The sequence below is a fragment of the Phyllobates terribilis genome, unplaced genomic scaffold, assembly GCF_046119375.1.
Source record: "Phyllobates terribilis strain yellow unplaced genomic scaffold, ASM4611937v1 Scaffold_164__1_contigs__length_4228542, whole genome shotgun sequence".
In the NCBI taxonomy this organism is placed as follows: Eukaryota; Metazoa; Chordata; class Amphibia; order Anura; family Dendrobatidae; genus Phyllobates; species Phyllobates terribilis.
The window spans coordinates 585,407-609,023 of record NW_027362924.1 but is presented as its reverse complement, the minus strand read 5'-3'; the positions used below and the strand labels follow the sequence as shown (position 1 = coordinate 609,023).

Genomic DNA, 23,617 nt, shown 5'->3' with positions numbered 1-23,617 from the left:
TGGCCAACCGCACTTTTATGCACGCCTAAAACAAATGACACCGTGGGATCACAGGCCAGAGGGCATCCACAGTGGCCTATATCTGCCTCATTACAGGGAATCTTCCGTCATGGGTTCCGGCTGAATCACATATTTCAGAGATTTACACGGAAACTCTGGCGTAAGTGCTCAGCGCAGAGCGCAGGATAAATGTGTGCCGAGCCATACTGCGATCTTTGGGAGACATAATAAACAAATCAGCAGGTGAAGAATTGGTTTTATTTATTTTTTACGCCGTTCCTAGTGTGATATAACTGATTAGATTACTTTATTCTTCGGGTCGGTGCGATTACAGAGATACCAGATTTATATCGGGTTTTTATGACTGACAGCTGTCACACACTAAGATACGCTTTTTTTTTTTGCAAAATCTAGTTTTTGCATCGCCATATTTTGAGAGCTATAATTTTTCCATATTTCGGCCGACAGAGTCATGTGATGGCTTGTTTTTTGCGGGACGAGTTGACATTTTTTATTGGTACCATTTGTGGGTACGTGACATTTTTTGATCGCTTTCTATTCCGTGTTTTTGGGATGTAAAATTAACAAAAAACAACAATTCAGGAATTGTTTTGAGGTTTTTTTTTATGCCGTTCTGCGTGTGGTAAAAGTGATCAGGCAGCGTTATTCTTCGGGTCAGTACGTTTACAGCGATACTACACTTACTGTATATTTTTTTATGTTTTGGCGCTTTTACACAATAAAACAATTTTATAGAAAAAATATTTTTTTTGAATTGCTTTATTCTGAGAGGTATAACTTTTTTATTTTTTGGCTGATGGAGCTGTATAGCGGCTTGATTTTTGCGGAACAAGATGACGTTTTCAGCGGTACCATTTCTATTTCCATTTTGCTTTTTCATCGCATTTTTTTCCACTTTTTGTTTGGCGATATGAGGAAAAAGCATAGTTTTTTGCTCCGTTTTTTATTTATTTTTATTACGGTGTACACATAAGAAGTTAATTAGTGTGACAGTTTTATAGCTCGGGTTGTTTCGGACGCGGCAATACCAAATATGTGTACTTTTTTTATTTTTGCATAACTATATGGATTTATCGGTTTAATATTTTATTTATATATTTTGTATTTTTTTTTTAACAGTTTCAAAACATTTTTTTTAACATTTTTACTTAGTCCCTGTATGGGACATTAATTTTTATTTTTCTGATCCCTGATCTCATGTAATGTAATAGACATGTATTACATTATATGAGATCTTCACTTCATAGATCGCAGCATATAGAAGACAGCAAAGGGTTAACATCACTGGGACCTGATCTAATCAGGTCCCGATGATGTTCCCTGTCAGAGCTAACGCTCTGCACCGCTCTCACAGCGCTTGCAGGACCCAGGGGGTCCTGAGCACTGCGAGACCACCCACCGTTTTTAAACGTCCGCGCTGTACAGAGCCCAGGCAGCGCGGACGTTTATCTACAGTGGGCGGTCGGGAAGCGGTTAAAGACAGGCTACCAATATGGATTCCTGATGGACATTAAAAACCTTAGTACTATAAACCACCCTTGATCATCTGGAAGCCATATATCATTTACATACAATACCATATCTCAAGAGAATATCTTCAGCAGATGAACGACACGTTGCTATAAAAGAAGGAATACATTGTATACAACAGCATAAGGCGATACAAGCACAGATTATAGCAAAAATTATTCCTAAAATATAGCGTAAATAACCAAAATCAGGCAACCAATAAAATAACCAATCCCACCATTTACCATTACTCTGTGTGATGTGATCAATGTCATCATGTAACTGATCAATCTGAAATTGCAAATCCTGACTATGATCTGACAAGTTAAAACAACACATACCTTCAAACTCTTCACATCCAAGGTGGTGAATTAATAACAAATAATCTATAGTCGCTCTATTCTGTAAGACAGCTTTTCCGGTAAATTTGTAAATCTAATAATATATCTTCTAAGGTTCTACTGGTAGCATTTATTGATCTAGCTACAAGACAAGAAAATCTCCCTACAGTCATAGCAGCATATGGGACTATGGCAGGAGATCCTACAATCGTAAGGGATAACCCTAGAATTTCTGATTTAGTTAAAAGGTTTACATTATACTTATAGGGAAAATATATATTCTTGTACCCTGTTAGCCAGTAGATAAAAAAATATTTAGATTTGAGAGTCTTCAGTGGTTGATACCTTTTAATGGCTAACTGAAAAGATGGTAACAAATTGCAAGCTTTCGAGACTACTCAGGTCTCTTCATCAGGCATAGTATACCATAAAATCTGAAGAGTCACATATTTATACACAATAAGACATACAAAAAAATGCAATAGGTAAGACAGGTGATGAAAAGCAGAGTTATTATGGAAGAGATAAACAGATCTGGCTATAAATATTTTAGCAGTTAATAGATAAAGAGTGTGAAGGTTTTATTGTCCTGCGATTAGGTCCAGTGTTATGATGGCCTCACAAGTCTGAGGAGCAAATTCCTTAGTTGATGTAGAATGACATAAATCCATGCGACACATTCATTCCTGCTCTGAAAGTGTTAAAGGTCACCATCAGTTTATATTCTGAAATTCTTCAGACCCCCAGCTGGACATTTGGTACATATAATTAAGTACACTACATTAGATGTGATGCAGCTGAACGTACCTGGGATCTTATAGTCCTGATGTGAATTGGGAATCTTTATCTTGTCTGTGGTCGTTATAAACGGACAGGTTTAAAAAAATTTCTGGTTGCAAGGAAAGGTTACTGTGCGCCACGGTTGCGGCGGTGGGGCCGCGTCACTCCATGGCCAGGCATGTAGCGGGGATGGCGTCCCTGACGACGGGGGCGGTACTTCCGATCGCGTGACTGTGGATCATGTGACGCCTCTCCATGGTGACTGGGATGCGTCTGTAGGAAGTCAGGTGATTGGCCTGTGCGCGCCGCTGGATACTTCCGGTATGGCGGTATAGCATGCGCACACTTCACTAATTGTCACAGGGTATATTAGGGTGGGTGATCAGTATGCATGAATACCCCTTGAAAAAGGTTCTTACCGAAACGTGCATCGGGGTGACGCCAACAGCGGTTCGTTTGGTGGCCAAGTGACTATCCAGGTATATGTTTGAGCAATGCCATTCATTTGAATATGGGGTATGTTCTTTAATAACCATAATTTATAAGTATTCTGGATGTCATAATTAGATTTAAACAAATTGGGAGGATGAAATACTCTATATTTTATTGACAAATTTACATGCAACATTTATATATTGGAGATAGAATGTATATATTTTTTTCATTACCTCCCCTTAATCATCTACTATACGTAGGCTCACCAATTGTGGCCGCTGTGTCACATGGTTTTTATGGTGTAACTTTGTAATCCAATAGTTTTGGTCTCCAGCATTGTGTCCACATGATGTGGTCTGTTTGTGCATAGATACGAATTGTTTTGATGTGGTATTTATATTTTCAATAAAGATATTTTTATGAATTTGTACGAACTCTAGTGGCCATCTTTTTTTCTCTGCTCAGCAGAGACCTCCTAGTATATTTATATGATGGTCCGTTCTGACTTAAAGTCCAGCATGCAATAACATGGGTCCATATGGATTTTATGTACTTCAACCCTGTTTATTGATTTGGTTCTTTAGCCTTTCATTTCCTGTAGATATATGTTGTTATCAAATTCAATGTAATTGTGTGTGAGGATGAATTCTGTAAGTTTGACCACAGAATCAGCAACAATTCCTGTATTTTCTATGAAGATTTTGCAGGCATTTAATCCATCCTTGTGTGGGATATTAGAATACAAAGATTCCACATCCATGGTGGTCAGGATGGTTCCTTCTGGTAGAGGACCTATTGCTGCTAGTTTATTCAGTAGGTCTGTCATGTCCTGAATGTATCTGGGTGTACTCTTTACCAGTGGTTTAAGAACACACTCTACCCATCCAGAAACTTGCTCAGTAAGGGTGCACACACATGAAATAACTGGTCTTCCTGGATTTCCAGATTTGTGGATTTTGGGGAGCATATAGAATGTCCCTATTCTTGGACTCTCTGGTATCAGGTCATCGGCTCTTATGGATTCGTGAGGCAGACAAGATACCAACTTGTTTAGTTCCTTGTAATAGTCCTGTGTAGGGTCAGACTCCAGTTTTTTGTAGTAGCGCGTGTCCATCAGTTGTCTGTTTGCTTCCTTCATGAATATAAACTGATGGTGACCTTTAACACTTTCAGAACAGGAATGAATGTGTCGCATGGATTTATCTCATTCTACATCAACTAAGGAATTTGCTCCTCAGACTTGTGAGGCCATCATAACACTGGACCTAATCACAGGACAATAAAACCTTCACACTCTTTATCTATTAACTGCTAAAATATTTATAGCCAGATCTGTTTATCTCTTCCATAATAACTCTGCTTTTCATCACCTGTCTTACCTATTGCATTTTTTGTATGTCTTATTGTGTATAAATATGTGACTCTTCAGATTTTGTGGTATACTATGCCTGATGAAGAGGCCTGAGTAGTCTCGAAAGCTTGCAATTTGTTACCATCTTTTCAGTTAGCCATTAAAAGGTATCAACCATTGAGGACTCTCAAATCTAAATATTTTTACATTATACTTACAATCTTCAGCTAAACAGGAAAATCCCCTCTTTGGACGTTTAGCTTTATGGGATGGAAACAAAGGATACATCATTAGGGCTAATCTAGAAATAACACATGGCCCACCTATTATGTTAGCTGAAATATAATTAAAAGTTGTATTCCCACAAGAAAACATCCACCCCTTGGGCAATTTTACATGTTGTATATGTGAGAGAGAGATTACTGTTTTGTTGCACTTCATGTTTTTCGCTACCTCATTCTCTTGAAATTTTTATCTGAACGTGAACCGCACATGATATGTTCATTGTGCCTTTTGTTACCTTCTATTTTTACCTATTTTATTTTGATTACAAGTCATTTGATAACATAACTCAGCAGATGCATTATTTTGAGTCTTTATAGTTATCATGTCTTCAGTAAGGAAGTCCTCTCCAGTACAGTTTATACAAGCGTAATACAGGTTATATGTATCATTTTGGATCACATCTCCTTCAATCTCCTCATCTTGGACAAACCCCCCTATTGAGTTTGTCCACAGTTGTAAGGGAGTTGGTATAGCTACCATACAATTCTCTAGTATATTGGTAGCGGTAGCAGTTTTTGTCATACAAAAATGGCTCATGTTCATCAATTGTGCCAAGTAACTCCATAGGTTCTGTTTAATTTTACACAATGCCACATTTTCTTTGACTGGCACTTCTTCTCTTTGTTGATACTACGGTTGGGTAGAGACAGAGACCGAAAGGACCATGCCTGTAACACCGATCAGCCACCATCTCCATATTTGAATTGGACACTAAAAAGAAAGAGCAGATTTATTATTCTCTGAGATAACACCTGTCTGCTGGAATATGTTCCCATTTTTCCTGTCCTGGCTTCATCACTATTAACACATTACCTGCCCCTCTAGCAATCACCTCTGCAGGCTCTGGGGGACCTTTATCCCCAGCTTGTTTTACCCATGTTTTTGCACCATCATTTAAAGAATGACTGGAACCAAAATCTTTATCTCCTCTGACAGTTATTACTGTGGGGGCTGTTCCCTTGATCACCTTCATTTTCTGGATGGATAAAATCAACAATTGAGCTACCCTGTCTCCTTTTTGAATCAACCAGTCACTATCCCCACTATTCAGCAGGAGTACCTTAATTTCACTTTGATAGTCCTGATCTATCACTCCTCCCATCACCTGAATTCCCTTTAAGGCTAAATCTGACCTTGGAGCTATAAGACCAAAATGTTCAGGAGGCATTTGTAATCCTATAGCAGTTCTGATTGCCTTTATAACTCCTGTTCCAATCTGATTTCCTCATGGGATTGTAGATCTAATCCTGCAGCTTGTGGAGTAGCCCTATAGGGTCCTAGTGCTCCCGTCTCCAATTCCCAATAGAGAACCGTCTGTTCTGTGGTAGAAGCTTTTAAGGGCATTATCTGTAAATTGGGGGTAATCATCCTCATTGATGGTGTTTCCTGTTCTCCAATTGGCCTGTTAAGAATGTTAAGGGCTTCATTTAAATGTTTTCTCCACCCTTTGTAAGTTCCATCTCCCAATTTCTTTAATTGTTCTTTGAATAACCCATTCATCTGCTCTACCAATCCTGCGGCTTGGGGAGAATATGGGATATGAAAGATTCACTCAATGTTATGTTCTGAGCAAAATTCTGCAACCTTCTTGTTCCTGAAGTGACTACCATTGTCACTCTGAATTTGTTACGGAATTCCGTAGTATAATACTATGGTTTCCATTGTTTTGATCGTACTGTTGGCATTGGCCGCTTTACACGGACAAGCCATCATGTACCCTGAGTATGTATCCACAGCCGTGCATACATACACACATCCTCCATCTTGTGGAAGGGGACCAATATAATCCACCTGCCAAATTTGTCCAGCCAATTTGCCTCGGGCTATATGGCCCCTAACCACATGGGGAATAGGTCTCTGTTGTGAATGTTGACACACTGGCCATTTCATAATTGTTTCCTTAATTACATGTAACCTGAGGGGCACTCCTCTGGTTTGTGCCCATTCATAAGTAGCTTTTTCTACAAGATGCCCACATTTCTGATGTGCCCATTGAGCCAATCCAAGTTGCTTTTCAGCTGAGTCAGGCTCCTCACTGGCATCAGCAACTGATATTTTGGAATGTTCATCCGCTATTGAATTGAAGAGTCTTTCTAGGTTATCTGAAGCACAATGGACGTCAACGTGAAATACAGTCACTTTAATTCTTTGCACAATTGCCCAAACATCTTGCCACAGTTCTTTCCCCCACACATCTTTGCTGTATATTTTCCAGCATATGGAGTGGGACAGACTTAGGTCTATATCATCAAAAGGAGTATTTGGCTCTGATCTGATGAGTGTTTATAAATGATGATGGAATAGCAACCTCTATAGGTCATGGGGAATACTAGATGAATCTCTAAATAAAAGCTACAGCAAGAGAGACACTAGAAGAAGATTTATTTGTTGATTTCTCAGTGGAGTAAACAGAAACTGTTATCTGTAATGTGTTATACATAACCATATATTGGCTTGTTAACTTGTGTTGCCCCTGAAGAGCCGCTACGACAGTTGGTGGTGAAACGCGTCGGGCATTAAGCATTTTTCGGGCATTAAGCATTTTTCATCTGAAAGGATGGTTATAGTTGAAATTGGGTACTAGGCATCTTCCTTTGAGTGGATGGTTATAGATATGTCATACTGAAATCATCTAACCAATATACTACTTGTTTAGGTATACCTAGGAGAGTATAGGCTGACCTCGGACAATATAACTACTAACAGTAGATGGGAAGCTGAACCATGATTATAACCTAGGTTATTGGTTGGGGTTTTTTTCTGTTTGATTGGTAATTAGTATACAATGTTTAGTCTGTTAGCCTGTGAGTCAGGGTTGTTTTGTTTTTTTGCACAATTGTTTGGTATGTTTTTAACTTTATACCTTAATAAATATATAATTTTAAAATGTCTTCCCTTTAGTTTATATACTGTGATTGGTTAAGATTAATAACATTTATTGTTGTGAGCCCCTATTCTTATTTTGCCAATTAATGACCAAATTTACATGAGGGCGTCTATCTATGTGGAGGGCTCGGCCAAGAAGTCAATCACTTGTGTCTCCCTCTGACTGGGAAACCTCTCTGGGAGAAAAAGTCAACTCCTGTCGCTGTGTTTTGACCTCCTGCAACAGCAATTTTACTTCAGCGTAAAGATCCTCAAACCCCGGCGCTGTGGGTTTCACTGGGGACGAAGTGGGAGTGGGCCCTCCCGCTCTCTCCGTGTCCAACTACGCCCACGCTGTGGGGATCCAGAATCTTCCACTGTCACCTTTTTATTTTGTGAACTTCCTGATTTCTTATGAAGCCCTCGCTTTTGGTAGAATTTCCACATTTCATCAGTACTAGTGATGGGCGAGCACTAAAATGCTCGAGTCGAGCAAATTGGAATGCTCGACCCGAGCAATGAGCCCAATGTAAGTCTATGAAAAATTCGAACATTTTTCAGGCGGCTCCCCCCGGAGGTCTGCAGAGGCCTAAAAATTGCCCAAATCGATGGGAACAGTGCTCAAATGACATGGGAACAGCATGGGGAAGACCCCTGAAAGCATTTCTGACTCCCAGGTCACTGCTGTGAACAACGTTGTCAGAGGTATTACGCCACTTTTACGAACTCACAATAAAACATACAAAAACGAAACCAAAATGGATTTTCCTGGGAAATATGTTAAGGAACATCCTTTACAGGGTAATGACTTGTATATAAGGCAAAATAAATAACCAAAACCAAAAATACTCCTCCACACCAGCGTTTTTGATGCCTTTTTGCATTCAACCGTGACAAATGCATTCACCGGGAGATGTAATTTTAATATTTTACAACCTTATCTGGCCATGTGGTGTGTGACACATCATCAGACACATCCTGTTTCATTTATGAAGGAGGCACTCTGAAAGTCACAAAGCCTATTTTTATAGGGTTATCAGGCGGCCTTTTCTATTCTTAAAGGGCCAGCAGTCGGCCCTTACCATTCTTAGAGAGCCATCAGCCGGCTGTGCTTTGTTGTTCCCATTACTAAAGAGTGGGTCTCCTATACTATTATTGCGTATGCAGTGAGTGGCAGGGCTGCACAAAATTTGGACGCACCCCAATACCCCTTTGAAAATTTGGACGCACCCCAGTACCCCTTTGAAGAGACTTAGAGGAGGACCTCCTGAAAACAATGTTCCCATTATTAGAAAGTGGGTCTCCCATGCTGTTTGCCTATGCAGTGAATGCAAGGGCTGCCAAACATTGGGAGGCACTCCAATGTCCCTTGGAAGAGACGTGGAGGTTAGAGGGCCTCCTGAAAACAATGTTCCTATTAATAGGAAGTGGGTCTCCCATTGTGTTGGCCTATGCAGTGAATGCAAGGGCGCCAAAAATTTGGAGGCACTCCAATGCACCTTGGAAAAGATGTGGAGGAGGGCCTCATAAAAAAATGTTCCCATTAGAAAGGAGCGGGTCTCCTATACTTGTAATGCCCATGCACTAAGCGTATGGGCTGACAAACATTTACCCCTGGGGGGTATAAATGAACATATTGAAGACCAGAAGCAAATATCCAAAATCAGGAAGCGTATACCCATGTGTGGCTGTGAAAAGATGCATGGGAATACACCTCCCAAAAAAAGACACTGGATTTAAGTTTATGTTACGCTGCTATCATGGTGGTGTTAAGAAGTCTGGCCCAATCCAGCCCTTGTTCATTTTTATAAGAGTCAGCCTGTCAGCTTTTACAGTTGACAGGTGGATGCTCTTATCAGTTGTAATTTCACCAGCGGCACTAAAAACCCTCTCTGATAAAATGCTAGCGGCCAGGCAGGCCAGGACCTCCAAGGCGTAGAGAGTCAGTTCATTCCACGTGTCCAGCTTGGATATCCAATAATTATAAGGCACAGAGGAATCATGGAGGACATTGGTACAGTCGGCAAGGTACTCCCTCAGCATCTTCCCAAACTTTGCACTCCTTGTGAGAGTAACCCGCACCTCAGGGCCTGTGCAATGGGAGGGGCTGAGAAAACTCTCCCAGAACTTTGACAGTGTTCCCCTGCCTCTGCTGGATTGGAGTTGTGTCTCTCTCGGCTGTACTCCTTGGTTGTCCAATGAACTGTGACCTCTGCTGCCAGCGTTTTCAAAAGGGAATTTTTTTAATAGTTCCACAACAAGGGCCTTCTGGTACTGCCCCATTTTTGTAGACCTGTCCGCCTCAGGAATAAGAGATATAATGTTTTCATTGTAGCGTGGGTCTAGAAGTGTCATCAACCAGTAATGACTGTCACCCAAAATTTGGAGAACGCAAGGGTCACGGGAAAGGCAGCGTAACACAAACTCAGCCATGCGTGCCAGACTGCTAACAGGCAAGACTTCCGTGTCCTCACCAAGAGGATGACTGATCATGCTCTCCTCCTCCTCTTCCCTGTCCTCAGGACATCCACGCTGAACTGACGGTATGACAGTTGTGCAGGTAGTACCGTCTATAGCGCAAGAAACTAGCTCCTGTTCTTCCTCCTCCTTCTCTTGCTCATTGTCACCCAATCCCCGTTGGGATGAGATGAGGCTGGACTGTGTGTAATCATCCTGTATGGTTCCTTGCTCCATCTCATTGTGCTCCGCCTGCAATGCATCCTCTTTGCTTCTGAGCAGAGAGCGTTTCAGCAGACAGAAGCGGGATGGTGACGCTAATTATGGCGTCATCACCGCTCACCATCTTGGTGGAATCCTCAAAATTTTGGAGGATGGTACAGATGTCTGCTATCCATGTCCACCCCTGAGGTCTTGTGTGGAGTCTGAACTGAATACAGCCTTGTTGATGCTGGTAGTGAACAACTGCCCTCTTCTGCTAACAAATTCTTTCCAACATCTGCAGTGTAGAGTTCCAACGCGTGGAGACATCACACACCAGTCGATGAGCCGGAAGCTGCAAACGCTGCTGAAGCACGGCAAGGGCAGCGGAAGCTGTACCTTACTTTCTAAAATGGGCACACAGGCGGCGTACTTTGATGAGCAGATCCAGCAGCTCTGGGTAGGTTTTGAGAAACCGATGAACCACGAGGTTAAACACATGGGCCAGGCATGGTACATGTGTGAGCTCGCCTCACCTCAGAGCCGCCACCAGGTTCCGGCCATTGTCACACATGACCATGCCTGACTGTAGGTTCAGTAGTGTCAGACACAGATCTGCTTGCTTTTTCAGAGCTGTCCACAACTTTTCAGCATTGTGCGGTTTGCCACCTAAGCATATTAGCTTCAGCACAGCCCGCTTGGCTGAGGCAGTGCTTCCAGCTTGTGACTGATGAAGTTGACGCGCCCCCTGGGCCATATTCTTTAGGGGAATACCCGGAGCCGGATCAGATGGGGGTTGTAGTCTCCGAGTGGCGGTGACCCGGTCCGTGCCCAGGGCGTCAAGCTCAGTGTGTGGCAGTCCTTACTGATGTTACTAAAGTTCTTTATGTCGACTACGCCACCCGTTGTATTGCGGTCACTATGGCCGCCGCTGCAGCAGGGTCCACTGAGGCTGATGGTGTGTGCGCAGCTTAGGTAGTATAACCCCCAACGGGAGGGGTATAGCCTCAGGGGGTCAGGTGCAGAGGATGGTGGTTGTAGAGGTGCAGAGAGGATGGTAATGAGAGACAGAGTCGGGTTCTGCAGTTCAGGGCTTTTACTTACTGCTGTTGTTCCGGTCACTCCGGCCTTGAGTGACCACCCGAGCCGTGCTGCGTCCACCAGGTCCTGGACTCGGCCAACCCCCAAGTAGTTCTGGAGCGTGGTTCTGAGCTCCCTTTCTGTCCTGTCCTCGTCTCTGGCCGTCCCCACCAGGGATCCACCTATGTCCGGCTCCCTCGGGCCTCTTGTTGGTGAACCCTTGTCACTGGGTTCCCTGACCCTACTCGTGGTCTGCCTTCCGGGTGGATTTAGTGGGTGGTCGTGGCAGATGCTGCCCACGACCTCCGGTCTCTGGCTGAGGTGTGCTGTAGCCTCCACCAGCTTGGGATCCGGTACCCTGTTGCCAACTCTTCACCCTCTGGTCTGATTTGGGTTCTCAGAGTTCTTTCTTTCTCCCCCTCTGGGTCCTTCGTTCTCCTCTCTTTCTCTCTGGGCCTGGGGCTGCTCTGCTCTTCTGCTTCTTTCCTCCACAACAGGCTGGCTGGTGACTGTCTGCCTGTCAGACCCTCTACAAAGACCCTGTTCTAAGATGGTTCCCACCTTATATACTCCCTCTATGTGTGAGCTCAGGTGACCAGCACCCAATGAGCTCCTAGCACTACCCAGACTGCTCCCCCTATCTGCCCCTACACTACTGGGATATTCCACCCCCCTCCCACTCCAGCCAAGGACAGACTCGATCGTACCTGCACATTTCTAAGTGGGAGTACCGTTGGTCTGCCCTCCGGAAATGGGATGTGTGTAGTGCATGCAGCTAACCGAGCTCAGCTCCACACTCCATCCTTACCCGGGAGTGGAATATCACACCTCTGGGTTGAGGTGCAATACCCCTGTAGCAGCCGAATCCTCAGGGTGCTACATGGTCATTTCGGAGATTGAGGCTGAAAAGGAGGAGAAGGATGAGGTGCAGGAGCTGTAGACTGTGGGGGGCAACCCTGATTGACCTAGGGCCTGCAATCCTCGGCATCGGGAGGATGTGTTCCGTCCCAAGGTCCGACTGGGCTTCCACTATGTTAACCCAGTGTGCCGTCAGCGAGATGTACCGTCCCTAACCACAAACACTTGTACACGTGTCCCTGGTTAGGTGGACTTTCCCTGTAACTGCATTGTTGAGGGCATGGCTAATGTTGTGGGACACGTGGTTGTGTAATGCAGGGACGGCACATCAGGAGAAATAGTGGCGGCTGGGGACCGAGTACCGAGGGATGGTCGCTGCCATCAGGTCGCGGAAAGCTTCCGTCTCCACGAGCCTAGAAGGCAACATTTCGAGCGCAAGCAGTCGCAAAATGTGGAAATTTAGTAGTGTGGCCTATGGGGCGTTGTCTGCGTATTTGCGCTTGAGTTCCAAGGACTGGGGTATGGACAACTGAATGCTGCGCTGGGACAAGGACGTGCTTGCTGATGATGCTATTTGAGATTGTGCAACGACAGGTGCAGGGCAGGAGGCATCTTCGCATGCACTATGGACAGGGGATTGGCTTGCACACAAAACAGCGGAAGAAGCAGTGGTGTCACCTGCAGACACTGTTCCTGGACCCTGGGGTTCGGCCCACAAAGTCGTGTGCTTTGCTGCCATGTGCCTAATCATTCTGGCCTAATGCTGGCCTGGCAGGTGGTGTAAATGGCCTTTTTGGGGTTATCGGCAGAGTCTTTAAAAATCAATTAGACTCGAGAAGACCTAACAGTTGCACTGGCAACGTCCGTCGAGTTGGTGTTACTGGGAACTCTTTCTCGCCTTCTGTTTGCGACCACCACAGTGCATCTTCATGCCTGTTGGGGTGCTCTTCCTTCCTCCCCCTGTGTGCTGCTGTCCTCATTCTGCATGTCCTCCTGCCAGGTTGGGTTAGTTACTATATCATCCACCACCTCGTCTTCCACCTCCGCACAATGGTCCTCCTCCTGACTTTCTGGCAATTGTGTCTCATAGTCCACCTCTCGTGACACTTTCCCACCATCGCCTTCGTATCACCGTGGCTGCTCAAATATTTGGGCATTGCTAAATGCGATCTTCTCTTGCCCCGCTTCAAGTGGACCAGGCAAGAGGCCCGAATCTATAAATGGAAAAGTGAACAGCTCTTCGGAGTGTCCAAGTGTGGGATCAGTTGTCTCTGGGCACTCGGCATGGTGGGAGGAAGGGGAGGATCAGGGTGAGGAATATGCAGTCCAGACTCACGGCTACTGAGACTTGACCTGTGTGGAAGACAGGGTGGTGGTGGTGGTGGTGGCTAAGTGACTGGAAGCATTATCTGCTATCCAACCACTAACCTTTTCACACTGCTCTGTGTTCAATAGTGGTGTTCTATGGTCCCCTATTAATTGGGACAGGAAGGTCGAGCGAGAAGCAGTGGGTGTTTGTTGTGGCACAATTTCAGCTTGCCCACGGCCTCGGCCTCTGCATGCACCATCACCATCACGTCCAGTTCCCCGTCTCTTGCCACGTGCCTTGTGCATTTAAAATGGACGACAATATCTTCCACGCTCACTACAAATGGCTCAAATTGGAGCGCAATTATATGTGATCCGTGTGATGGACAAAGCAGTTTTAAATAGCTGCATTTTTAGCGCTGTAATATGAAAAGGACCTGGCTGTACTCTGCAGTGCCAACAAGCAAATGACGATAAAAAATTGTGTTCTCTGGATTGCTTTTTAAGTATATAATCAGGATTAAAATAAAAATATATATATTCCTGACCCGATACCTAGGGCTATTTTCTGGAAATATCTGGAAAAGCAGCAGACAGAACTGGAATGGACCCTCTTGCTATGTGCACTGCAGTCTGCTATATACTCTGCCTGCCTGCCTAGCACTGATATCTCTGCAGCTGGATTAGTCCTCAGAAGGACTGTTAGTTGAGATGAATATGTGTCTCTAATATAGTCTGGCATACCTACACTAACTAGAAACAAGCAAATCTCTCCCTAGCTTAGCAGCAGCTCTCCCTACACTGTCTGATTCCGGAGTGACTGTGACGAGCATGGCGGCGCCAGGTCTGATATAGACCTGATGACGCTGTGCGGCCAGCCAATCACTGTAATGCCACAACCAACATGGCTGCGGCATTACAGTGTGTGGCAGACCATCCCTGCATGTTGCTTGGCGCTCTAAAGAGCACCAAACATGCAGGGAGGAGACCCGAGTTCCCGCCAAGCAACCCCCGGAAATACTCGGCGAGCGCCGAGCATCTGCGACGCTCCAGCCCTCCCTGGGATATGGGTTTACTCGGAGCCGGGTCAGTGTAGGGGTAGCGGGGGAGGCAGTCGTGGCCTGGACCGTTCCGTGCCCAGGGCCGTCACATAAAAATATTGGCCTTTCAAGTAAGAGTGATATTTCGACTACGCCACCTGCGGTTTCCGGTGATGGACACCAGCGCTGCTACAGTCCACTGAGGCTGGTGTTACGGGCTGCTAAGATGGGACAGCTCCCCACAGGCGGAGCAGGCCTCAGGGCAGTGTGAGAAGGAATGGTGGGTGCAGTGCCGCGCAGGAAATAACAGGCTGAGGCGGTGTGTGAAGTCATCCAGGGCTTTTACTCACTTTCAGATGAACTTCAGCCGCAAAAGCTTCCCTCTGCTACTCACGGCGTACTGCGACCACCGGGATGGTGGGTCCAGCACTTTCCAGGTAGATCAGGAGCACCTGTCGAGACCCCTCTGGTGTGTGTTCCTCTCCTTGGTAAGTTCTCCCACTAAATCTTCTCCTGACTGTGTGTGGTTAGAACGAGGTGTAAGGCCGGGTCCCACTGGATAAACGCAGTGTAAGAGATACAGGTGGCGTAAGCCACTCCGTCCGTATCCCCCCTGGGATCCACTAAGCCTCCGGGCTTTTCTGACTGAGACGTGAAGTAACAAAGTCAGATATCGGGGGCCAGTCACCCCTCTTGCAGCAGGAATCCCTCTGACTAGGCCAGAATAAAGAGTACAGGTGGCCACTCCGCTCCGTCCGTATCCCCCCTGGGATCCTTTTGCCTGCTCCCCTCCAGGCCTTCTTAGGTCAGGACCTTGACCGGGTAGAGACAGTGGTTAACTCAGACCCGCTCCTCGTCTCAAGGCCAGAGAACGAGGACCGTGTATCTTCAGTCAGCTGCAGACTTTTGCTGGACTCTGGCAGAAGACCACAATCACAGACGAATACCACAATCACAGACGAATATCACAATCAAAGACCTTGAACTTAAGATGGCCGGAGATTAAATATGAAAGAATAAGTGTTTCCTAAAAGTATGTTCTCCACCCTCACCCACTACATGGTTCCCCCCATCTTTGGTTCCCCCCCATCTCCTCTATCCCGGGCTGGGGCAGCACCCTGGTGCATTTAGACCCCCTACTGGACAGGAGTGGTTTAGTGTTGAGTGGTAAAGTGGGGTCCTGAGAAATGCTCCATCCTTACCTGGAAGAGGAGATACCACACTTCGAGCTGAGGTGCAGTACCCCTGTGGCGACTGAACCCTCAGGGGCGCCACACATCTCGAGCAGTGAAATGCTCGGGGGAGCACCGAGCAGTAGCGAGCATGCACGCTCGCTCATCACTAGTCAGTACCAATCCCATCAATTTCCTCTTTGGGAACCTCATCTTTCAACAAGGCAATAAACATATCCTTGCGTGATATGCGGGAGCCATTGTTATTGTTTTTAGATTCTCTACGCTGCTCTCCGGAAACAAAATTACCACTAGTCCTGGGGCCCCAATCTCCCAAATTACCCAATTGCCGAATTGCCTCTAGGGTGTTGGAGATGGTCTTCCCAGTCTGGTTTACCATTAGGGTCATCATTATATGTTTATAAGCTGGGGAGCAGCCCTGATTATGCGATTTCTGATAGACACACTAACTAGCACTGCCATGTAGTCATCATAGGTCCTTACAGAAATAGCATTTTTTCATGACCTCTTCCTTCAACCTATGGGAACAATCTTTTAATGTAAACCATGGCTTCTTATTAGGGGGCCAATCTGCTTCAGATGGATTTTTAGGCTGTAATGCCATAGCCACAACATCCAGTATACTGCAAGTCGAATGTTGCAACCGAATCCGCAGTGTACAGAACGCTTCCTTCACTACAGGATCATGACTTAGTTGCACAAACTTGGGACCATCTACTGTATCCACTTGTACTCCATGGGCCCCTATCTCCCACAGTCTTACCTCCCAAGTAATCAATGATTCATTGGCTTTTTGAGAAAAACAATCATGAAGATTATTAAGTTCTTGCTGACTATAATCCTCCAACACATCTCTCTGTTGTGCACCTACAGGGGTATCTATGATCCGCCTGCGATGTATGGGATGTGCTTTTACTGAGTCAGTGGGGGAATTAACCTCTCTTTCCGCATTAAAGCACTCATCCTTCTGATCAGAATCAGTGGAATCCCACTTATACACGTAATTTCAGTTATATACATTACTTTCCTATAAAGCTTGTTGTGTGTATATGTGTCACTCCAGGTCTGGATGCCACAAATATTAAAGGCTGTGTCTGAGAGCAGGAGGGAGGTTCCCTGGTTAGGGACAATTAGCATACAGCACCTCCTGTCCTAGGCCAGTAGGGGGAGCTGGCTGCCCCTATAAAAGCTGGAACTGGGGGTAGGGTTAGAGAGAACTGGACGACCTAGCTCAGGACTGAGACTAGTCCCAGAGAAGAAGGGACAGTTCAGCTGTAGCTGAGGAGTCCGTGAGGCAGAGGAGAAACTGCAAGCCAGGGACAGAGGCGATGAGAGCCGCTCCTGGCTGAGAGAATCACACAACCGGACATTGGAGTCCGAAGCTGTCAGGGTTGTAAGCCCAGCAGCAGAGAACCAACTCGCAAGGGATTGCAGGTCCCTTGGCCTAAGAAGCCTGGAGGCTCCACCACACAGAGGGACCAGTACAGCGAGGAGAAAGCAAAAGGTACCCAAGGCCCGAGTCGCAAGCCATACAGGCGAGAAGTACACGGCCAGCTCAGGGACGTGGGCTATTACACCACAAAGAGGGGGATAGTCAGAAAGAGCATAGAGAGAACGGTAGGCCTACACACTCACCCTGACCAGTGGGGCTCGCCCGAATGCTCTCAGACACCCAGGCCCATTCCTAACCTGTACTACTGTTGGGTCATTAATAACACCTACAATAAAGACCCTGGACTGTTTGAAGCGGACTCTGAACTCTTACTATTGTGGCCTGCACTATCACCCCCAGCATTCACCTACACTGCCCTGAGGCTACACTCTTCCCGTGGGGAGTTATCCTACCCCTGTGCTGCACACCAACACCAGCCTCAGCGGTCTGCCTTGCAGCGGCGGTTATCCCTGACCGCAATCCACGGGTGGTGTAGTCGGACATTCACAAATCTATAAATAGACTGCCACAACATTTGGTCTGACCATCCTGAGCCACGGAATCGGGTTGCCACTACTACCCCCAGCGTCGTACAGAAGCCCGGTTCCGGGTATCCCACAGCCCAGGGGGTGAGTCAGCTTTTTGGCGTAGTCGGCAGGATTGTGACCAACCCGCCACAAACGGGTATTGTGTGCCTGAAAAAGACTTTATACATACCTGGGTGAAGTTTCCCGCCATTCGGGCCATTTCCCGCCATCCGTTGCAGTTTCCCGCCATCGGGCGCCATCTTCGGGACGCCGCGCGGGAAGAAGAGGGGCATGGACGTCAAAAATGCGCAAGACCTATAGCCCCGCCCTACGCTGAGACGCTGCGCAATGTCCTGGAAAGAGATCCAGCGGACGCCGGCGTCATCACCGTGCGACGCAAGGTCCTCGCCCAGAGCATCGCGAGCGGAGCCACGGCCTACAGAAGAGGATCGCCGGAAGGTAGGCCACGGTTAACTAGGGGGGAGGAAGATGTCGGACGCGGAGGGACCCTCTACCACCAGCGTAGCCGCTGCAGCTTGTGATGCCGTTTTCCATGCCCTATATCCCCGGAGCGGCCTGGCTGCCACAGTATGCCGGCGAGTCGCATACCTTGGGCGACTTTAAAGAAAGGCTGTATAGCCTGTTCAAAGTTTATCCCCTGACAGAAGAACAGAAAGTAAGCATACTGATAGGGCAGTTAACTGGTGCGGCCCAGCGGGAGGTAAAGTCTTGCACAGCTGAGGAGAAAAGGACTGTAAGGGGGGGTTCTGACCCATCTACGGGACACCTTTGATACCCGTACCTCAGCAGAAATCAAAATGTGGTTCTATGGATGTAAGCAGCGAGCTCAAGATAGCATCAGAGATTATGGCCTAAATTTACAGGAAGCCTTGGGAGCAATCAAGCAAGCTGACCCTGGCAGCGTGCAGGATACAGATAAATTATTGACTGAGCAGTTCATAGAAGGTCTGCTGTCCAGCGCCCACAGAACCCAGCTGCGCCTCATGGCCCTACAGAACCCCGATTTGACTTTTGCACAGTTCAAAGATAGGGCCATCCGGGTGCTCCGAGAACCCGCACCAGGTGGCGCTGTAGTTTCCCGGCGCCCTGCCATCACTTACCACCAGGGGGCGGCGCCCTACCCCGCAGACCTTGTGGGGGCTGATGTGCAGGCTCTAAACCCATCCCCGCCAGCAAACCTGCACCACCAGGTCCAAGAACTAACAAAGAGTGTTGCTGCATTGACCAGGACCGTACAGTCATTACAGATGGACTCGTCAGGACCAATCAAGCTGGCTTCAAGTCCGGAGGATGTCCAGTGGCGTCGACAGAGGAGGATTCTGTCGTTCAGAGGGAGGCCCACCGACTGTTACACTGAGGATGGACAGCCGATTTGCCGCCGTTGCAGCCAGCCGGGACACGTAGCCAGGTACTGTACTTTAAATGGGTCTGACCTGGGGCAGAGGGCCAACCCCCAGGCATAAGGTCATTAGGCCCGTCTAATTGGCGTGATGAATACATGGGGGGACGCACAGTTTTACCCATAGTGCTGGACGGTATCCCCATGAGTGTACCGCTGGATACCGGGTCACAAGTAACTACCATCCCCTATGTACTTTTTAAGCAGTATTGGAGTGACACTGACATAACCCACTACCCAGACAATGACTTGAGCATCATCGCCAGCAATGGCCAGCCCGTGCCGCAGGTGGGGTTCAGAGAGATGACTATCAAGATTGGTAAAGTTGAACTGCCGGCACAGGGAGTGATCATTGTGGACATTGATCGTCGAGAAAGTCACCCTAAAATAACCTTGGGTACTAACGTGATTGAAAATTGTCTTTCAGAAGTAATTGTAATTTTGCAGCAGGTGGCGATGAATGTGAGCTCCAGCCAACAGAGGGTCCTCCAGAAGGAGATAAGAGCCCTGATGAGACAGCAACAGGTAGAACTGTCTGGTGGTGAGATCGGTAGTGTGAGGATGAGCGACCCGTTCCCCATTGCCATGCCTCCCAAAAGTGAAATGATGATCTGGTGTCGGACTGCAATCGGGTTAAGAGGGAAAGACTACCAAGCCATGGTAGAACCAGTGTACTCAGACAGCAGGCCCACCATTTTGACAGCCTGGGGGGTGGTTGATGTCCGCCATGGAAGGGTGCCCGTCCGGATCTTAAACATCGGGGAAAGGGAAGTACACTTGCCCCGGTACGCTACACTTGCCAAATTGTATACTGTTGAACACAATGCTGTCAGGGCCGTGGAACCCTTGCCTCCATCTCCCCAGGCGGAAGGTAATGGCTCCCAGAAACACAAGGAGGACTGGTGCCAGAAACTCCACGTGGGTGCTGACTCCACAGCCCTTGCACCAAAAACAAGGAGTCTACCGGGTGGTTCAGGAGTACAAGAGAATCTTTAGTAAGCACCCGCTAGACTTCGGCAGAGTGAAAGGGGTAGAACACCACATCCCCACGGGGAGCCACCCACCAATAAAAGAGAGATACAGACCTGTACCCCCCGCACACTATCAGAACGCAAAGGGCATGCTGAGAGAAATTAAAGAATCCGGGGTCATTAGAGACAGCTGTAACCCCTGGGCAGCCCCCTTGGTTCTGGTAAAAAAGAGAAAGACGGTACCATGAGAATGTGCGTGGACTATAGACAAGTCAATCGTATCACCCATAAAGACGCATACCCGAGGCCTAGAATAGAGGAGTCTTTGGCCGCACTATAATCAGCTAATTTCTTCTCTACGTAGGACCTTACTAGCGGGTACTGGCAGGTTCCTGTGGCAGAGGCTGACAAGGAGAAGACCACCTTCACCACCCCGATGGGATTAAGTGAATTCAACTGTATGCCATTCAGGCTCTGCAATGCACCCGGGACCTTCCAGAGGCTGATGGAATGCTGTCTAGGGCACCAAAACTTTGAGACGGTCCTACTCTACCTGGATGACGTGATTGTCTATTCGAAGACTTACGAGGACCATCTAAAGCACCTGGCTGAGGTGTTCGAGGCCATGGCAGGCTTTGGCATGAAAGTGAAACCCTCCAAGTGCCATCTGTTAAAGCCGAAGGTACAGTACCTAGGACACGTGGTGAGTGCAGAGGGAGTAGCCGCCGACCCTGACAAGGTTACAGTAATCCAGAGCTGGCCAAGCCCCTCTAACATCAAAGAAGTGAGGCAATTCCTCGGGTTGGTAGGCTACTACCGAAGGTTCATCCCCGGGTTCACAAAGATGGCAGCTCCAATGCAGGACCTCCTGATAGGTCAGTCTAAATCCAGAAGTCACAAGCCACCCTTCAAGTGGGACAAGCCGGAAGAGGAGTCCTTCCGCCAGTTGAAGATGGCCCTCACGGGGGATGAGATCCTGGCCTACCCAGATTATGACCAGCCTTTTATCCTCCACACAGACGCCAGTAATGTGGGGCTGGGAGCCGTACTGTCACAGAACCAACAGGGCAGAGAAAGGGTGATCGCGTACGCCAGTCGGAAGCTGAGGCCCACTGAAAGAAACCCGGAGAATTACAGCTCCTTCAAGCTAGAATTCTTGGCAGTGGTGTGGGCCGTCACAGAACGGTTTAAACATTACCTGGCCTCCGCAAAGTTCACCGTGTACACGGACAACAACCCGTTGACACACCTGGACAATGCAAGACTTGGTGCCCTGGAACAGCAGTGGATGGCCCGGCTATCGAACTATGACTTCACAATCAAATACCGGGCAGGCAGGACCAACGCCAACGCAGATGCCCTATCGAGAATGCCCCACCTACCCGAAGGGGAAGAAGACTCGGAGGAGCTGGAGGAAGTAGAGCTCCCTGCGTTCCACCGGTATGGGGCCACTCAGTATTCTCACCGGGTAAGAGACAAAGACCTAACCACCGTCATGTTCAACTCCTTACCCCACCACGGCTGGGCTGAAACGCAAGATAGTGACCCTGCAATTCGCCTGGTGAAAGACCTGTTGACCCAGGCAGGCGCTAGCCCTGGCCCGGACGCTCTAGAGGAAGCCAAGCAGTTATGGAAGAAAAAAAGCAGGCTATTCCTCTACAAAGGTAAACTGTGCAGTAGGCTTGTCAACCACCGGACGCACGAGCTGACCTGGCAGGTAGTGGTCCCGAGACTAGATGCAGCAATGGTCCTGGAGGCCTACCATAACAGAGCAGGACACTTCGGGTTGGAAGAAACTGGAGTTCCTACTGAGAGAGCGGTTCTACTGGGTCGGTATGAGAGGGGCCATAGAGAAGTGGTGCAGGGACTGCGGCCCATGTAACCTCAGAAGGAAGGACTTACCAGCCAGAAGACACCCTTGAGGCCCATTGTCACCAGGCAGCCTCTTGAGCTGGTAGCTCTGGACCATGTGAAATTGGCTCCAAGCCGGTCGGGCTACGTCTATGCCCTGACAATAGTGGACCACTATTCCCGGTTCCTGGTGGTGGTTCCCGTTAAAGACTTGACAGCCCAAACAGCGGCCAGAGCCTTCCAACAACACTTCTGCCGTCCACACGGGTATCCGGAACAGGTCTTGACAGATCAAGGTCCAGCGTTCGAGGCGGAAATCTTCCAGGAGTTCTGCAACCTCTACGGCTGTAAGAAGATTCGGACAACGCCTGGTTTCAGAGTCAGGAGGGAATTTTTCCTCACGTGAAGATTGGCTAAATCATTTGGGGTTTTTGCCCTCCTCTGGATCAACTTTAGCAATTACAGAACTTACAGGTCGAACTTGATGGGCGCAAGTCTTTATTCGGCTTTACTAACTATGTAACCCGCAAACAAACGGGCTGTGTGAGAAAATTAATAATATTGTCATTGATCTCCTCAAAACGTTGCCCCTAGAGGAACGCAGCCTGTGGCCGGAAAAACTGCCGGACCTGATAGACTTCTACAACCATATCCCGATGAATGCTACCAATTGCACCCCGGCTTACCTGATGCGAACAAGACCAGGTAAGCTGCCGATAGACCTGGAGATGGGAGTCCTGACACCCGAGGACACCTCCCCCAGACGCGGACTGGGATACGGAATGGCGGCTGCAGTACAAGAAGGTACAGGAGAGTGTGGAGAGGAATCTGGCTCAAGCGAGAGAAAAGCAAGAGAGCCCTTGCTGGTCCCCTGAAACCTGGCGAGCAGGTCCTGAAGCGGAAGAGAAAGCTTCACAAGCTGGATGACCAGTGGGAGAGAGACCCGTAAACAGTACTGCCGTCCAACCACGACAACTCGAAGGTATGTGTAATTACCAAGGATGGAGGAGAAACCACTAGCACTGTCTCCAGAGACCACCTAAAACGGAGCCCCGAGCAACTACAGAGTGCAGGAGAAGATCAAGATGACCTTGAACTTGCAGAGGACAAAGAAGAAATGATCAACACAGTTCTTGGAGAGTATCCTGGACTCGGATAAACGATGCAATAGTGGTACCCGTCCTACACTTCCTTCAGCCAACCCAGCAGGAGCCTACAGCAGAGCAGGAAGAACAAGAGGAACAAGCAGCCCCGGAGGCAGAAGAACCCATGCCAGCAGCCCAGGAGAGTCAACCCTCTGCTGACAGTGATCCTGCCATGCCTGCGGTAAGCCAAAGGACCTGCAGACAGCTGCCTGCCCTGCCTGTAAACCCAGCTAGTAGCTGTACCCTAAATGCTAGTGGGGAAAGCCAGGTTAGACCACCACCAGACAGTGGGTTACGCAGGTCAACCCGGATTACTAGGGGTCAAATACCAGCTCGCTGGAAGATCTAAATGTAAAGTATGTAGTTAATGTGTTATACTTGTTACCTGGTTACTAATACTGTTTTCCCAGTTTTCCTAGATACAATGGACTGACAGGTTATGGACGGTGAATAACCGGAACTACCACGTAGATAGTTGCACCTGGTGCCCTCTTGTGAAGATTGCCACAGAAGAAAAACCTGTCCGGCGTGGCCTCCTTGTGGTCCA

At 47.5% G+C, this 23,617-nt stretch overlaps 1 long non-coding RNA gene across 1 annotated transcript in view; it reads right to left on the bottom strand.

The window, feature by feature from the left end:
- Nucleotides 1-4,666: 4,666 nt before the first annotated feature.
- LOC141207892 (uncharacterized) overlaps nt 4,667-23,617 on the bottom strand; it is a 33,559-nt gene continuing 14,608 nt past the window's right edge. The window contains exon 3 of the long non-coding RNA XR_012278206.1: nt 4,667-5,433. This is a non-coding gene — a long non-coding RNA (uncharacterized lncRNA). The remainder of the gene's footprint in view (nt 5,434-23,617) is intronic.